Source organism: Pararge aegeria, chromosome 20, assembly GCF_905163445.1.
Source record: "Pararge aegeria chromosome 20, ilParAegt1.1, whole genome shotgun sequence".
Classification (NCBI taxonomy): Eukaryota; Metazoa; Arthropoda; class Insecta; order Lepidoptera; family Nymphalidae; genus Pararge; species Pararge aegeria.
The window spans coordinates 5,520,853-5,539,167 of NC_053199.1; positions in this window are offsets into that span (position 1 = coordinate 5,520,853).

Sequence of the window (18,315 nt, forward strand, 5' to 3'; positions counted from 1 at the left end):
AAGAAATATACATATAAAGATAATATATAACTATAATAGGTATATTTATATATCTATGAAAAAATTTAACTTTTTAAGTAATCCTCGTTGATCTAGTCGACCTCGCTGGTCTAGTGGTTAGCATTTCAAACACGGATTTCGATGTTCTAGGTTCGAATCACGAGCCTGGCCACAAAATGTCTATTATGTTAAAGGTTGTAGTATTTTCTGTTAAAGGATTTTCAAAATTATGCATTGGAAGTGTTAATACCCGTGCTTCGGAGAGCATGTTAATTCGTTGGTCCCTGTTACTACGACTATTATACCAAGTAAGGTATAAAAGTCATTGAAGCCCACAAACCCACTTTGGAGCAGCGTGGTGGTTGAAAACCGTGTCTACTATGAGTGCGGAGGCCTACGACCAGATGGGACGTTAAGTTAAACTTCTTAAGTTATAAAAAGATCGTGCTCTCTAAAGTTGCCCCTATCCATTTTAAGATACCTTACTATTATTCTTAAGAAAGTTTCACCCCCATTTTTCTCAAAAAAGAAAATAGAGCTAGAAATTTTCTTTTATGAAAAGTATTTTTTTACCATACCTATTTAGGCAGGTAGAACACAAACCAAAATTAATTTTATTTTACTTTGGAAATTTCGTTTTAGAGTTTTTTTTTCCTAGGTCTATCTTAAAAACAGCTGTAATTCAAATACTGTAAAATCGAAGTTTCCTTATTATGCATGATTGTAAGAGGTGTAAAAAAATACAGACACAATACAAAAAACTATTTGATAGAAAAATCGACTTAGGAACGGTACTTAACGAATCTAAGTATCGAATACCGATAGCTATTTAAAAAAATGCTACGTAAATTTAAAAAAGTAAAGTTAAAGTTGATAATTTAGTAATTCAAATACTTACTTATTTCTGAGTTAATATCGTTTATAACCTTAAAACTTTACCATAAGTAAACAAAAGATAGGTTAGTACCTAAATATATTAATATTTCTATTTAGGTCTCCATTCCAAATCAAAGTGAGGTAGAAGTCCATAATAGCCTTATTTAACCCCATTGGTAGAAAACCAAGCCAAGATTCTAGAGCATGCAACAATCGTTGCTTAATTGGGACCTAAATATTTAATAAAATATTTTTTTTATCTATACACGGTTGCACTGATATTGCTGTTTTGCACAAGCGTAGCTTACACATTGGTTAAGGATTCAAGATAGTTTTTATCTCTGAATAACACCCACAAACCGTTTCCGCGGGATTTACAAAAATAACCTTTATTAAGCTTGGCTTACCCGCTATACAGCTTGACGGAATTTATTACAGAGATTACTTTCATCCTTGATCATAGTTTAAGATTCTTTTTTATACTGCAAAAACAAATTATTCCCTAAAGTAAACGACATAAACCTATACCAGCCAGTGTTTCAATAATACATATTATTCCAAGTCAATAGAACATCAGAAGGACATTTGAAATCCATTAGCTAAAAGAACCAGGGCGCAAATAAAAGAGCAATACTGAAAATTCAGGGTAACCTCAAGCATGGTTCCAGAGCGTTATCTAAAACATTCGGATTAGTAATACCACGTCCCAGCTCGCGAAATCCGCATGCCCCGCGCCTCGATCTCCCTAAAAAGCTGTGACACCTCCCTCCCACCCCACTGCACCCGTCCCGCTCGCACCTACACACCTCCACACGCCAGCGACACAATGCGACACATAACCAACCATCAAAAACGACACAACACAAATTTAGAGACCACTGCAATATCGACTTTACCACTCTAGCTTTAAAGCTAATGCTCTAAATTGTGCGACACATTAGAGGACACCTATATCACCAACACATAACGTCGTAAATGTTTGTTCTGTTATAGTAATTTCAACCTTATTTTAAATAGAAATAGGAAGGAAAATTTGTATTAAGTGTCCTCGGGAACGTAAAGACACAGTTTTTAAATGTCACGTAGTGTAGTCGTCTCTTTTCTTCGGGGTCCTGTCGCATCTGCCCAGCTCCTTTGGCATCCTTGGGCCTGCATGTACCCCCGCACATCTTTCATCCCGCTCTCAACACTACAGCCCAGTGTCCGGTCTCTCAGACTGTCAGCCGGTCGTGTGTTCTCCGTGTGTTATATGATACTCCGTTTATATTTGTATCACGTATTATATGAGTACATGTTGTGAAGGATTAGGTGTGAAATGCACTGTGCAGTGAACTGTGTTTGGTGTTTTTGAAAAGAAGCATTCATGATTCAGGTTAGTTTTACCAAAAATAAAGTTATTTTATACTAAAATTAAGGTTTAGTTCGTAAGATTAAATTATCACTTAATATCACAATAGTAATTACTTAACTTGACTCAGGTCTAGTTTTATTACCTTATTCTTCTTAAATTCTTATTGACAAAATTTTAACATTTTGTCGTTACAGCAAAACGGTAGCAAATAAGTAAAAAGCCGCTTTTGAAATTTTTATAGTTTCAGACTTACCTATTTCGTTATTATTCCCTTACTCGATTTTTAGATACCAAAATCACAATTAAATAAACTTTCTATGCCAAATAGAAATTGAAATTAAGAGGTTTGTTGCATTAAAATAGAGCAAACAAAAGGACACATAGGGAGCTAATATAAAAAATACTGACCTAAAACTGACGGAAATAATACAAAAGTGTTACATTTAATTTAACTTGTATACGAAATAGATAGTCAATAAATAGAGTTAGTAAAATTGAATTATCGCATTATATTTTAAGCCTTTGTTTGTTAATGGTTTAATGAGCTTAATGTAATTGTTACCGGGTTTTAGCATTGCGTTTTTCTTGTCTTTTGTTTATTGTTTAGCTACTCAATTGAGCCGACTAAAGAGCCGAGTTCTTTTGTTATCAGTGCGTGGATTAAAAAATGGTTTTACAGTAAAATACTGTCATAAAAGTCACTAGACACCTGCTTTAAGTAAATGTAGAGTTCACACAGGTTACTTACAACAACCTATGTTCGATTTTACGTTATTAATTATTTACGTCATTTGACGTTTACGTTGTAAGAATATTGTTCCGTGTATCTATTTGTCGGTTGCACGTAAAATAAGTCCGCCTTTTTATCTAAAGCGACGATTCTCAAAATAACTTATTTTTCTATGAAGAATATAGTTTGCAGGATTAGGTTTTTGTTATGTTTTGTAAAATAATTTCCAATTAGATAATGTAGCTATCTAAGAAAACAAATATATTTCAGAAAAACTAGGAGACTTACTCCTACGAACGATCGTGCTTCTTTAAAGTGTAGAGACGTTAGGTTGTACTTTAAATAGAAGAATTTCTAATTTCATAAGTCTATTTACTTTTAGTTAATCAAGTTAGAACATTTTTTTTATTATTTTTAAGAAAAACCCAAAGATTTTTTAGCAATGCTTATTTTCCTGTTGTGTAGAGCTCGGAGAGAGTTACCTAATCTTAAACCGAATTACAAAAAAGAGGTGGTTCTCAATAACGCTGTACTTTTTTTTTAAAATATTTCTTACCTCAGTCAGCATTCTGTTTATTTATAAACCGATTTTAATTTTTTTTTTGCATGAGACTGTATCTAGGTACTTTCCATGTGGTCATTTTCGTCAGGTCAAGATAAAGTTAAAGGGATCCTGGAGCATTTGAGGGAACTTTTCAAAGAATAAAGAATGTATATAGGTATAGGTAGGTAGTTGTAGGAAATATTTATTTCTTGCTTTTTAGTCGGAAAGAAATATTTTGTTAAAAATATGTTTGATTTATCTCATAAAATAATTTAGAATTGGTAATCGTAGGGTTACCTTAGGGTAGGGAACCCAACTAAACGTAAATCAACGTACACGTAAATCGAGTGCGAATTGCGAACTGGTTAGTTTTACAAATATTAGTGGCAGGTTTCTTAGAAACGCTCGATTTCCTGTGCGATTTCCTGTAAAGTTTGGTTTTATTTATACCTACTCAGAATCTTCAATTTAATATTACAAATAAATTTGAGAATTCTTCGTGCTCAAATTATTTCAATATTGTAGAGTTTTTGTTTCCCTATACATAAACGACGAAATAATCTTAGAATAGTTTTTATTTTTGTTCAAAGTAAACATTGCAGACTATTTACCTACGTTGTTTGGTTTCGGTATTTCAATTTGATTTCGCTAACGAAACATTTCAAAAATCAATTCTACGTAGACCTTAGTATATTAGGTTCCTATCTACTTAGTAGGTAGGTAATTTGTTAAGAATGCAAAAAAATATTCGTAATGGCTTCCATAATGGATTTTGAACATTAATATTCAAAAATAACTTTTTAACCCTTAAATACCTACCAACCTATTTCTAACTATTATAAATCAACGATTTTTTATAAAGTTGAAGATTGTCATAGGAATTCCTGCTTTCTCTCGATTTAGTCTAGACTAGACTAGACTAGACTTAGTCATGGGGAATAGATTCATAGTTCTTTAAAAAAGAGGCTATCCTACTAATCATCTATATCTTCATATCTAGTGGGGTTCTATAGACGTCCAAAACTGCTGTGGCCAGTGCTTTCGAGTGCGGAGTTTCCAGTGCAGTACCATTGTACCTACTTTAACGTCCATCACTCATCAGTGCTACGTGCCCGTATAGCCATTTTAACTACTCTAGTCTTTTAGCTATATTTATATTGAGATTATTTAAAAGCTACACTATCGAATTACGTTCTAGTATTCTGCAATGATATTATATGTTAGAATAATAATATAAATATATAAAAAAAATTAAAAATATTTTTTTTGTTCGGACGGCTAGCATACTAATCGGCAGGAGATATAAACTTCATCCCCCTATTATATCCACTGAAAAGGGGTACAATAAACTTTTCCATCTTCTAAAGCAAGGCCACAGGGAAAAGAAGTTTATCCCCGTTTGATCGTACACGTACCTATCTATATTATTTTGATATTATTTCTCCTCTTACGCCTATGCTCGAAGATAAGATAATCATAATAAAACTGTAGGAGAGGTTAAGCAATTTGTGCTCTTTCCCTTGAGAACTTAAATAAAAATTCATAAATTTCTAGCCCGTTTCCTTCGGCTATGCAGTGCTTTTACGCAAGTATCTGTTACATGCACGCTTCTAAAGGTACGTTACTATCTGGTAATTCATAGCGCCACCTAATTTGACTTAAACTATTATAACTAATAATACAGATTCGGTACAAAGAGAATACGTAGGTGTCGCCTATAATGGCAGCCGAATATAACTTTAAAGCTACCTTGGTACCTGATTCATGATAAATTAATTAATTGTAATGAATGAGTTCATTAACGATTTGAACATTGCGAAATTAATTAATTGCAATAATTATTTTGTTAACGGATAACTTGAAGGTAGGTGTTGCAGTAGCGTAGGTGCATTCTAGGCGCATCTAGCCTCTAGACACTCTAGGCTTCTTTATATGTTCAAAACAGTTTGAATAAGGGAATCATGATCATCATATCAACCCATTATCAGCCCACTACAGGGTACGGCTCTCCTCCCACAATAAAAAGGGGTTAAGGCCGTAGTCCACCAGCCCAGTGCGGATTGATGGACGCCATACGCCTGAGAACGTTATGAAAAACTCTCAGGCATGCAGGTTTCCTCACGATGTTTTCCTTCACCGATGAAGCAAGTTACATTTTAATTGCTTAAAAATCACATGCCTAGGAAAAGTTAGAGATAATGTTACTGATTAATTACAAAACAAAAATGTATCGAATATAAATATATATATAATTTAATTTAAAAACTATACTTTAAGAAAAGTTTTGACTTCAAATACTGGTTGCATTAAAAGAGTCAGGTAGATACATTCAACTCGTCGAATGTCTGTAATAAGGATCCGCTATAATCTGACAAAAAGATAGAATCAACTAGGTACATATAAATAAGTAGAGTTCTTGTTTTTATCTCAAACGATGTAACGTAGTGTTTATATCCTGTTTGAGCGTCCTGATATTAATACTGTATTAGTGTTGCTATTTAGAACTATAATTTGTGTATGATGTCTTTAAAACATTGTCGTTCGAAAATTTCTTACCGCGTAACTAAAACTACCTACTGATAATCATCCAGAAACTTTTATACCAATAAATACCTCACAAATCATTTTATTTAACAAATTAGGTACCAGAAGCTAAAAGCTTTTACTTTGCTTGGTTAAATATGAACTAAATATGTAAAACACCAATTCGTTGAAAACAATCGGCAGATTTCCCATACATACGTGATAGAGGACCGTGTTACCTATATCACTCCCTCCACCATTTTTTCGCTATTTCTGTCTATTTCTAGCTTTGTGATTAGCACTGTAGATGGATGCATCGACTGCCTCTCTTAGAATAGCGTTTAAGGTTATGGCCAACGGGTTTCCTTCGATCTTACCAGTGATTATAAGCTGGCATTTTCCTAGCCATGTGACCAAAGTAGTCAAGTCTTTGTAAGAATTTATGTATACTTTTATGTCTCTATAAATTTATTTATTAAAGATATTACATTATAAATATATATGGTTACACCCATAATCCACCTATCAGTGATATTGTCCTATGCAGTATGATTGTTGGATTAACGTCTATATTGCGTCCAAGATATGTTTAGCATCCGCCTCCAGCACCACTTTAAATGCATCAATCCTTTTTTGAGTAGCGGATTTAAGAGACCACGTCTCAGCTCCATGAATTGTTGAGGCACGCTGAGAATATTGAATGTCTTTGTTTCAATATGTACACTGTATGGATATCGTGCCGTTTATAATGTGCGATGTTTTATTTCTTTCATTTATGTTATAGTTATTCATAAATTATGTAGTTCCATCTAGTTATTGTAAATGCCCTGCCGTAGTAACAAGAGTGAAAATAAATAAATAAATAGGTAAGATATGTAAAGGACAAGTGTGCGGACTAGATGTATTTTCGAACATTTTAAGATGTTCTTGTTCCGCCATATTTAGTTCAGTTATGTAAATTAAGATTTGCATGTCATAGATTATGACTAAACATGTAGGTATACCTACAATGTTTTATGCAAATAAAAGAATTAAAGAATTACACACATCGCCATCTAGCCCCAAAGTAAGCGTAGCTTGTGTTATGGGTAATAAGATAGCTGATTTTTATGAATATAATACACATGAATACATATAATATACTGAGAAACACCCACTGAAAAATATTCATATTCATCACACAAAAAAATCCAGTTGTGGGAATCGAACCCACGGCCTTAGATGCAGAAAGCAGGGTCGCTGCCGACTGCGCCAACCGGCTGTCAATTCATAACCACACTCTCCATGTACACCTAAGGCTAGGTCGTAGAAGTGATGTGGAAAACCCCAAAAGATTTAAAATAACTAAATAACCTGACAAAATCGAGACGCGGCATTAAACTGAGATGAGCCAGATCTTGTCGAACGGCGATTGAGATGTGAGTCGTAAACAAGTGCGGGTTAAATTCGTTGGAGCCACCATCGTAGATCAGTATAGCATTAGTGCAAGATTTGCTCGCTATCGAGTCGTTTTCGAGTATGAAAGTGCTTTTTTTATTGTAATAATTGGAGCGTTGATAGCCCAGTGGGTAGGACTTCGACTACACTTTCGGGGGGAGCGAGTTCGAATCCCAGCACGCATCTCCAACCTTACCAAGTCATGTGCGTTTTAAGTAATTAAAATATCACTTGCTTCAACGGTGAATGAAAACATCGTGAGGAAACCTGTATGCCTGAGAGTTCTACGTAATGTTCTCAAAGGTGTGTGAGTCCATCAATCTGTACTGGGCCAGCGTGGTGGACTACGGCCTTAACCGCTTCTCATTGTCGGAGGAGACCCGTGCCCTGTAGTGGGCCCGTAATGGGTTGATAAGATGATGACGATGATGAATTGATGGACCAAGCAGATGGCCAACCTAATGGTAAATAGAAAACCTTCAGAGACAGCTCGATTGTGAGCGAGCAAAACTTGTACTAAGGCCACCGAGCGATTGTAAAATATAAATAAGAAGTACAGGATTTGCGACTCTAAAACAAGAGCTATTAAGTCCATTTTACTTTAACGATACAGAGTTTGATGTGCGAAAACGACTCCTCGACTGTGAGTCTTGCACTAACGCCACAAGTTCTTGATGTCGATGGATTTAGACTATGCTGTGGTTTATTGGACAGGGTATTTTTGGAAGTGCCGGGCAACGCAGGCAAAGCATCGTGTGTTCACAGATTTATAGGGTCATTTATTTCAACGTTGTCTTAACTTGAATTGAGCGAAAAAATATTGTTAATCTCTAGCGATAGGTGTTTGTAATTAAACCCCGACGCTAAAACGACGGGGTGTTATAAGTTGGACGTCTCTTTTTGTGTGTATGTCTGTGGCATCGTAGCTCCCGGACGGATGAACCGATTTAGTTTTTGTTTTTTTCTTTGAAAGCAAGCTATATAAAGCAAATAAGCTTCATTTAATGCATAGGTCTCTGTAGGCATGCATTTTTAAAATACAATTGGGATAATTTTATGTATAGGTATATATTAATTATCAGGTTATATATATAATATTGTAAGTTTATTAAATAATACATATATATATAAGATATATATGCACTACGTACTTCTCTTCTTGAGCTGTGTTTTGCGCCATTAGTTGCCTGGAAGAGATCGCCATGTAGCGATAAGGCCGCCAAATTGTATAATTTACAATTTTTCGGTATGTTTTTGCGGTGTACAATAAAAGCTTGTTCATTCATTCATTCGTTCATTATATCTGAAATTTATGAATTAAATTGAAAACAGGAAATATACTGCTTCCTAAAATCAGTTCAGCAACATACAGGAGGGTTTAAACCTGTCTGAGTAGAAGCAGATGCGCACGAGCATGACGGTATTAGGTTTCCTGACCTATGTAGCGCCGCTGGCGATACCAAGTCCTAAACTGCCGACACGCTTAGAACCCTGAAGCTTTAGTTCAAAGTTAACTGATGTAGTTATCACCATCATCTCACTGCAGTGGAAATACATTTTGTATGCATCAAAAATGTCTTACTTACAATAGGTATGTGGAAATAGCTGTGCTTGGTATTTCTTTGAGGGATAAGATCCGTAACGAAGTGATTCGCCAAAGAACTAAAGTAACTGACATAGCCTTTCGTGTTAGCATACTAAAGTGGCAGTGGGCTGGTCACGATTGTCGGAGGACCGATGGACGTTGGAGTCGAAAGGTCCTCGAGTGGAGACCGCATGTCGGTAAACGGAGTGTCGGACGCCCCCCAACTAGATGGGGCGACGATCTCCGAACAGTGGTAGGCATCGACTGGATGAGGAAAGCCCAAAGTAGGAAAAGTTGGCGCTGCTTGAAAGAGGCCTATGTCCAGCAGTGGACGCACAATGGCTGTTGATGATGATGATGACAACAAGTAAGTACCTCGTAGGTACAGTACAGGTTGTCCGCATCAAAAGTGTCTTACTTATTTTCTTCTTCTTTGTACCAAGTGCTTATTCTGTGGTCAAGTGTTATTCTTATTTGTACATATTTTTTTTTTTAAACGAGGAAACTTTTTACATTGAAAAAAAAAACTAAGTTTATTTTAAAAAAGGAAACGGATTAATGACTTCGCCTGCGATAATTTGCTTAGGGGAATGCTTTGGGGCTAGTTACCACCCTACCAAGGAAGACGTGCCGCTAAGCAATTTGGCGCTCCGGTGCGATGATGCTTAGTAACTAATTAGGTGTAGGGTAATTTCAATGCCATATTCTTAACCAGTTAAACCATTATCATCTTAGATGCATCATCTAAGTGATGTGAGATTGCAGACGAGAGCTGATTTGTAGAAAACAAAAAGATTGGTAAAATTACATAAAAAACTCCCATACAAACTTTGATCCGACTTTGATACCCTAGAGCTCGTTTTTTTAGGTACAAAACAGAGGTATTTTTAAGACTATGTAGATCCATATTTTCATAGACTATACGGTATACCTACTTCAAAAACATAGAATTTTATACAAAATCCGCTACACCGTTTTGTTTATCTACTCATCGACAGTTGTTTTCATTGATCCCATGACAAAGTTATGCCAATAATGGAAATGGCTGGAATGCAATGAACCAGTCAACGCAGAGAGTATGCAGCTGATATAAAAGTAAGAAAATCTCGAATACGAGTTATAAAAACATAAGGGTAGGCTTTTTATACCTCTTACAATGCATATCATTAGGTTTTGTATAACTGTTAGTGGAGATTTCCTACAACAACTGAGATGCAATTTTAATAGACATACATGGGCCCTGTGTACTCCGTAGGTACTCACTAACCACGCGGTCGAAGTCACGGGCACCGGTAGATGAGATAGCCAATATAATAAAAAGCTAGGATATACCATGCTGCCTGAACCGCATAGAAGTGCTCGTATTACCGTGGTTTATTGAAACAAATCGCCGGTGATCAGCGAAATGCATAGTTCGCTCGACGCTCCATTAGGCAAATTATTTTTCCCGTTGAAGGTAAGACCGAGTTTTTATTTACTTAACTTAATAAATCACGGGATTTATTGCTCCATATTTTTTTTTTCGTAATAAAATTCATTTTATTTTAATTAAATGTGAGTTTTTATTTACTTAACTGAATAAAACACTTCGTTCATTAAATACCAAATAACTTTTGTCTGTTCTATGGGTAGGTGTCTACCTTTTATTGACTTGTGAGTATTTACGTAACTTAATAAAGCACGACGATTTCTGTTCTATTTTTTTTTAATCACATTTATTTATTGCACGCCTTGTAAGCGAAGCGTTGAGGTGGGTATTACTATCAGATCACGCACACCGAGTGATTCTCCAACTTAAAATGTCTATTTTTTTAAGAAGAAAGATGAAGAAACACTTTATTGCACGTATAACATACAGGAAAAGAAACAGTAAGGAATATACAGTACACAATGTAGACATGCAAAGGCGGCCTTATTGCTGCAAGCAATCTCTTACAGGCAACCTTTGTAGATAGAACTTGCAAGAGAACGGGATAGTGCCAAGAATGTTTTTTTATTCTTTATTGCTTTTATAAGTGAATATAAAAAAACAAATGTTGAGAAAAAACCACTATTTTTAAAACTCATGATATTTTTAAATCTCTTTTTATTATTTAAACGAATTAAAAAATTGTTTAAAAAAGTTCTGTCTTGGACGTCCGTGTGTCTGTGTGCGGATCCCGTGTCATGCGGTCACGAAAACGAGAGAAATACTTCACTTATCGAGTTGGTTTTTTTTTTATAGGCTTCAGTATTTTGAAGAAGCCTATTACTTTTCACGGTATAATTAGATTTAGTTTTATTATTATTTACAAATAATCTCAATTTTATTGTTATGAATGAGATTATGAGGCGTGCACTTTTAAATTTTCCAACTATTATAAATAAGTGTTAACCTAGGTATCTGTTTGTATGTAACGACTAGGTTACGTGGTTATAGTTTAAACAGGCAGTTAACTTAACTCACGGATTTTTTTATTGCGAAATTGTTTGTCTACCTTACCTATTGCGACAGTTTCTATTCCTTCCTATAAATAACGAACCAAATTAACTTCGGATTAAGGTAAGGTAGGAGTGAAGCGGTGATAGCGCATTGGTTAGGAGCTCGACTTCACTTTCTGAGGGCCGAGTTCGAATCGCAGCAGCACCTCTAAGGTTTCTAAATTATGTGCGTTTTAAGTAATTAAAATATCACTTGGTTCAACAGTCAAGGAAAACATCGTGACGTTAATCATGCCTGTTCTTGATAATGTTCTCATAGGTTTGTGGAGTCCACCAATCCGCACTGTGCCAACGTGGTGGACTACGGCCTTAAACCCCTTCCCATTGTGGGAGGAGAAACGTGCTCTGTAGTAGGCCGGGAATAGGTTAGTGTCATGATTATGATGATATTGATGACGATGAAGGTTGGGTAGGAATAGGAAGGTATGGAAACTCGACACGTTATTACGTTGTGATAGCCTCTTAGAGTGTATATCTTATTATGTAGACACCTACTTACTCTTTAAACCATCCTTTAGTACCTGCAGTACGTACTTTTTAAGCAGCCAGTAAAGTTCTTAAAAAAATATGGAAAATAAAACATTATTTATCCACGCGAATAAGTCTTTACGACTGGTAGCGCCATCTGTTTTTGACGCTGTAACTAAATGATTCACTACAAGTCATCTGTATTACACAATTATACCTACGTTATTGTTTGTTTCCTTCTTTGATGTGTAATTAAGATTGCATTACAACGTTTTAGTTTAAACTAAAGCGAAATACTGAATAATAAATAATTCTTCGATAAAAATGAATTTATATTGATAGGTTGTAATAATTTTGACAGAATCCAAATATTTTATACATAACGGCCAGCGTAAATGCCATAACTGTAAATAGCACGTAGATCTGCAAATGCCTAGAACTACAATAATAATTGCGTGTTCAAACAGTTCAGTTTAGTGTACGCAAGCAGGTTAGTACCTAACTCGTAACAATAAATCAACAACAGATAGTTATAGCGATATCTACGTAAAATTAACCGCTACAAAGGCTTACTTCGTTACAAAATTCAATTTTGTTATTTCCATAAGTATAACGATAAATAAAACCTCACCAAAAATAGTTTGTACGCAGAGTTCTAGATTAAGTATATAAAAAAAACATTGCGTTTAAGATTTATAAAGAAACAATACTTCTTAAAACATAAGATTTGGTTGCTGGTGCCTTCATCAGGTTTCACAGTTTTATAGGTACCAGCGACCTTTAAACCAAAAATTAATACCTGCTTACATAATAAACGAGGTTAGTAATTGCAAATATATAGGAATGTACAAAATGTTTGTAAGACCAGGTTCCAGTTACGCCAACTCCTGTACTAGTTAAAACTGTATCACAGTAAGTTGCCATTCCTCGTGCCCAAGTACTTACTATAAATCTATACGTTTTATTCTATATTATGAATAGGTAAACAATATGTATGCAGTTTTAAGATAATATAATATTAGGTAATAATAAGGTACTTCAACCAATTTCTTTAAGCTATCACGTTCAAAAAATCAGAATAACAACCTTCTGAGAATTATTTGTCAGAAAATGCTTTACACTCTAACCTCCAAAATTAAATAATAACTAAATAAATAAATATACTACGACAATACACACATCGCCCTTTAGCCCCAATTTAAGCGTAACTTGTGTTATGGGTACTAAGATGACTGATGAATATTTTTATATATAATATACATAAATACTTAGAATATACATATAAACACCCAGACACTGAAAAACATTCATGCTCATCACACAAACATTTTCCAGTAGTGGGAATCGAACCCACGGCCTTGGACTCAAAAAGCAGGGTCGCTGCAAACTGCGCCAATCGGCCGTCTTAAAAAATTAAACTCTAGGAGATACACAACGTGTAAACGTTTATTTGTGTTAGTTTAATTACCTGCTCACTATATGGCACGGGTCTGCTCCCAAAATGAGAAAGGGTTTAAGCAGTAGTCCACCACTCTGGCCCAGTGCGGATTGGTGGACTACACACGCTACGGAGAACATTATGGAGGACTCTCAGGTTTCCTCACGTTTTCCTTCACCGTTGAAGGCAGTGATATTGCTTACACATAACTTTGAAAAGTTAAGGCGCGTGCTGGTATTCGAACTGGGCCCCCCGAAAGTGAAGGTAAAATCTTAACCACTGGCATATCCCCACAGGTAGAACAAGACACCCTACACTTATTACAAGTTATGAAAACACCTTGTACAGAAATCCGTATAGAATCGGTAGGCGGCGTGAATGTCACTGGAACTATAAACGATTTATGTGCACATTGCGGCCTGTGTTAGATTTTGAGGACTGTTGATTTATAGTTACGAGTCAGTACCTATTACACAGCATAGAATAGATAACAGTACAACATACAGAACTACCTACTTGAAGATACCATTTTACACATAATACCTATATATAATTAGTGAGACTAAGTCTCCGCTGTCCGTCCGTCTCATAAACCGTGATAGTTAGACAGTTGAAATTTTCAGTTGATTTTTTTGTTATAGTAGGTAATAATTGAAATACCAAGATACAGACCTGATGGTAAGTGGAAAACCATTGCCTTTAAACAGAACAACACTAATTACACCGGCAACCACGCTGTTCAGAAATAAGCTTGGCGACAGTAAAAATTCAAAATTCAAAAATGTTTTTTTCATGTAGACCGTATCAAAGGCACTTATAAAGAATTTAGGTATACATTTAACATGTTACACTTATGTTAGTGATGGTGTTAACTGCATTCGTTAACTTAAAACTAAAGCTAGGAGGGTTCCAAACGCTCTTTGGTCCCTGGTCTAAGAAGAGCCCACAACAAACTAAGCCAGGTTTTTTTTGTTACCACCATCGCACAGTCTAGTTAATGTTGAGTTATGAAGTCAGAGCTATCCATACCCAAGATTTTTTATCATACATTTAAGCCTTAATATTATAATAGGATTTTTTTCATATAAACTTTGAACCTATTGAGAGACATCTCAAGGATTTCATCTGGTTATTTGTTATAAAATAAGTATCAGACATCCATCCATCCAAACTAATTGTTATAAATATATGAAAGTATAGATTTTAAACCACATCAATTGGTATATTTCATTAATAATTGGCATTGATACCTATAGGCTGGATTTTTTTTTATTTCACTACAAGTTAGCCCCTGACTGCAATCTCACCTGCACAGCTAACATGGGCATGAGACAACTATCTCCCCGGGGAAAGGATAAAAATGTATCTTCTCCCACAGCATTATCAACTCTCAGAGCACTGGCGCACAAGTGGAAATAATATCGAAATAATATATGTGTAATAATAAACGGGTGTTGAGTCGACCGTTATTGTTCCGATCGTCGTTTCAGTCAATGGTCTTCTCGCGAAAAGCTTCGACCAACATCTTAAAAAGCTTTCGCTTGGTTGTTGGATCAAGGGTCGGATACAGAAGGCAGTAGTCCTTGAAACGGTTCGTATTGTGAGGAGGTTCCGCACTCTGGAGCCCTGACCGCCGGTGTCTTGGGCATTCAAAAGCCCCGCAAGCGGAGGGTGGATGTTTTTTTTTTTATAAATTTTTAATAGTGTTTTTATTGTATTTTTAAGCATTGTTAAAATTTAAACAAAAAAAAATTAAAAACAATAAATTATAGATAAACGGGGGTAAATCTTCTATTTGTTCAGTGCTTTAGCAGGTGGACAAGTTTATTATAGTCAGGGGATATAATTTTTATCTCCAGCCTGTGCTAGCCCTACTGCTGGTAAGTGATGATCCAATCTAAATGGTAGCGGGCTAACATGTTAGGGATTATGGTAGTCTAATCTGTTTCTACGCGACATCGCACCGAAACACTAAATCGCTTAGCGGCAGGTCTTTGTCGGTATGGTGGTAACTAGCCACGGCCAAAGCCTCCCACCAGACAAAAAGTATAGATTTTAAAACACATCAAATGTCATAGGTTACCACATAATAGCTGAGTTTTTTTCCCTTACATTTCTATAATAAATAAATAAATAATTATGACGACAATACACACATCGCCATCTAGCCCCAAAGTAAGCGTAGCTTGTGTTATGGGTACTAAGATGACTGAGGATGATGACACTGAAAAACACTTGTTCATCACACACACATTTTCCAGTTGTGGGAATCGAACCTACGACTTTGGACTCAGAAAGCAGGGTCGATGCCCACGGCGCCACTCGGCCGTCTAAATAATTTTATTTCCGTATTTCTATGGATTTTGAATGGAATGCAAGATATCCGCGCCATGTCAGCGCAGCGTATTTTAAAGGCTAAAAATATAAAATACCTAGTAAAACTGTAAGGCTCGTGTACAGTCAACTGTGCAACTTCGTAAACGTGCGTCGAAATTATAATTGCCTGCGAAATGATTAGGTGCGAAGCTGCCCCGGGCTGGCTCCGGGCAGCCATATCTGATGTTTCGGACAGCCTAAGTGATGAGCGAAACTGAAACCCGGTTCACCTAGCGACTTTTAATACCGATGTTACAACTCGTTGCCAACTACATAATCTAGGTAGGTACCTAACTATACAGTTAAAAATACTTTTTAATATACTTCGGGCCCTATAGACAGATTTAGGGCTTGCTAGCGAGCTAAGCTTGGTGTGTTAGCTAGCGATTTATACTGTTGTGACTTATTTAACAATATTTACCTACATACATTATGTATCAATAAAATGATAATGTTGATAAAATATTTTAAACTAAGATTTTCGCGGTTAATCAACATTTCTTAAATATAGTTCAACGGGTACATACCACGATAATATTTTGAATTTGTCGATTGAAATCGATCGTGGTCACGACGGGACCGCCTAGTTCGTAAATTAGTTGCCGTAACAATCAGAATTAGGAATATTGTTGCTTAGAATTAGGATCGACGATCCATGCTACTGGGTCGAAATATCGATGTTGATATTGTATAGAAGCAGGCGTTACTTTGCGAAAATCCATGATATATAATCAAAATTAAGCTTAATTTGCTATACTCCGCAATATATATATATAACAACTATTCATTGTAAAGTCAACATCTCCTGATGATGCTCCGGTTTCGGAGCGAAACGTGCGTAGAGGGTGTATTGCCGAGGATCTGTTTGGTGTGGAGTATAAGGATTGAAGAAATTATAAATTACACCACACAGATTCTCCTGCTTTTCGCGGAGTATAGCAAATTAAGCTTAATTTTGATTATATATTGATGTTGATGTTCAAATAAACTTTTCCATTTTCATTTTCATATAGTTATACTAACCTAACAAATTAAAAACTTTGTTAGAAACACGGACACTATGATCGGTAAACCTATTAGTATTAGCAAAGTAGGTACTGCAGGTATACTTATTATGTATTTCCTAAAAAAAGAGCAATAAAATTACATGGTCCACTTTGCTATGGCTTTTGCGAAAAGTAAAAAAGCATGCCAAAACTAATTGTTTGTTATCAGTGAGCGCAAAGTGAGGGAAAACGCCCCATTGTCAGCCCGGTGCCACGCTTTGTTATCAATATGTCTCACATACGGTCAACATCAAAGGTGGGGCTTTTTCTAAAAACCCGACACCATTATCTTTAACTTACTCAACTTTTGGCTACTTTTCACTCCAGTCACGAAAAATTTCTTTGAAATCTGTTTTATTACTGAAGCAGCCATGTTAAGGTAGCAACAGCCGTTTAAGTTTCATAAGTTTGGTATTGATTATTACGTAGCAAGTTTATGAGAGCATACTAAGTCCTAACTTATCACACGAGGTACCTAAGGTAGGTAGCTATGGGGATATCTGTATGTTAACCGTTCCGTTAATTTATCGGTTTTTTTTGGCAAGGGATCGAGATTACTTGCGAATCGGGCTTAAAAATTTGGGTAGGTACTAAGTTTTTTTTCATACGTTAAGGTAGCAACAGCCGTTTAAGTTTCATAAGTTTGGTATTGATTATTACGTAGCAAGTTTATGAGAGCATACTAAGTCCTAACTTATCACACGAGGTACCTAAGGTAGGTAGCTATGGGGATATCTGTATGTTAACCGTTCCGTTAATTTATCGGTTTTTTTTGGCAAGGGATCGAGATTACTTGCGAATCGGGCTTAAAAATTTGGGTAGGTACTAAGTTTTTTTTCATGCAATTCTCGATTTTTGGGGCTGTGAATTTAAAAAGGGGGTTTGATTCCGAGCAGGGGCAATTTGGAAATTTATAATTTCTGATTTTTTTTCTGGTCTGGTTGGAGGTTTCAGCCATATGGCTAGTTACCACACTAACGACAAATACGTGCCGCTAAGCGATTTAGCGTTCCGGTGCTATGTCGCGTAGAAACTGATTAGATCACTGGTGGGTATGAATACCATACTCCCTAACAGGTTAGCCCGCTAGCATCTTAGACTGCATTATCACTGACCACACGGTGAGATTGCAGGCAAGGACTAACTTATAGTAGCAACTCCGTGCCTGTGTGATTACGTTAAACTATCGGTCGCGGTAAAATTATGAATAACAAATGATAATGGTTATTTTCGCTAAAGTCAAGAATCAATTAAAAATCTACTTAAAAAATAATGTTTCATTATAAACAGATTGATAGATAGATAAATTCTTTATAGCACACAATTAAGGGATAAAGATAATAAATATTGGAAACAGAAATACAAGAAAATTTTCTGAATTTAATAAAACGTTTCTCGCTCTAAGCGATCACCTCCAGACCACCCCTTAATGAAAGAAGAAAATAGTGACGGGATAGTGC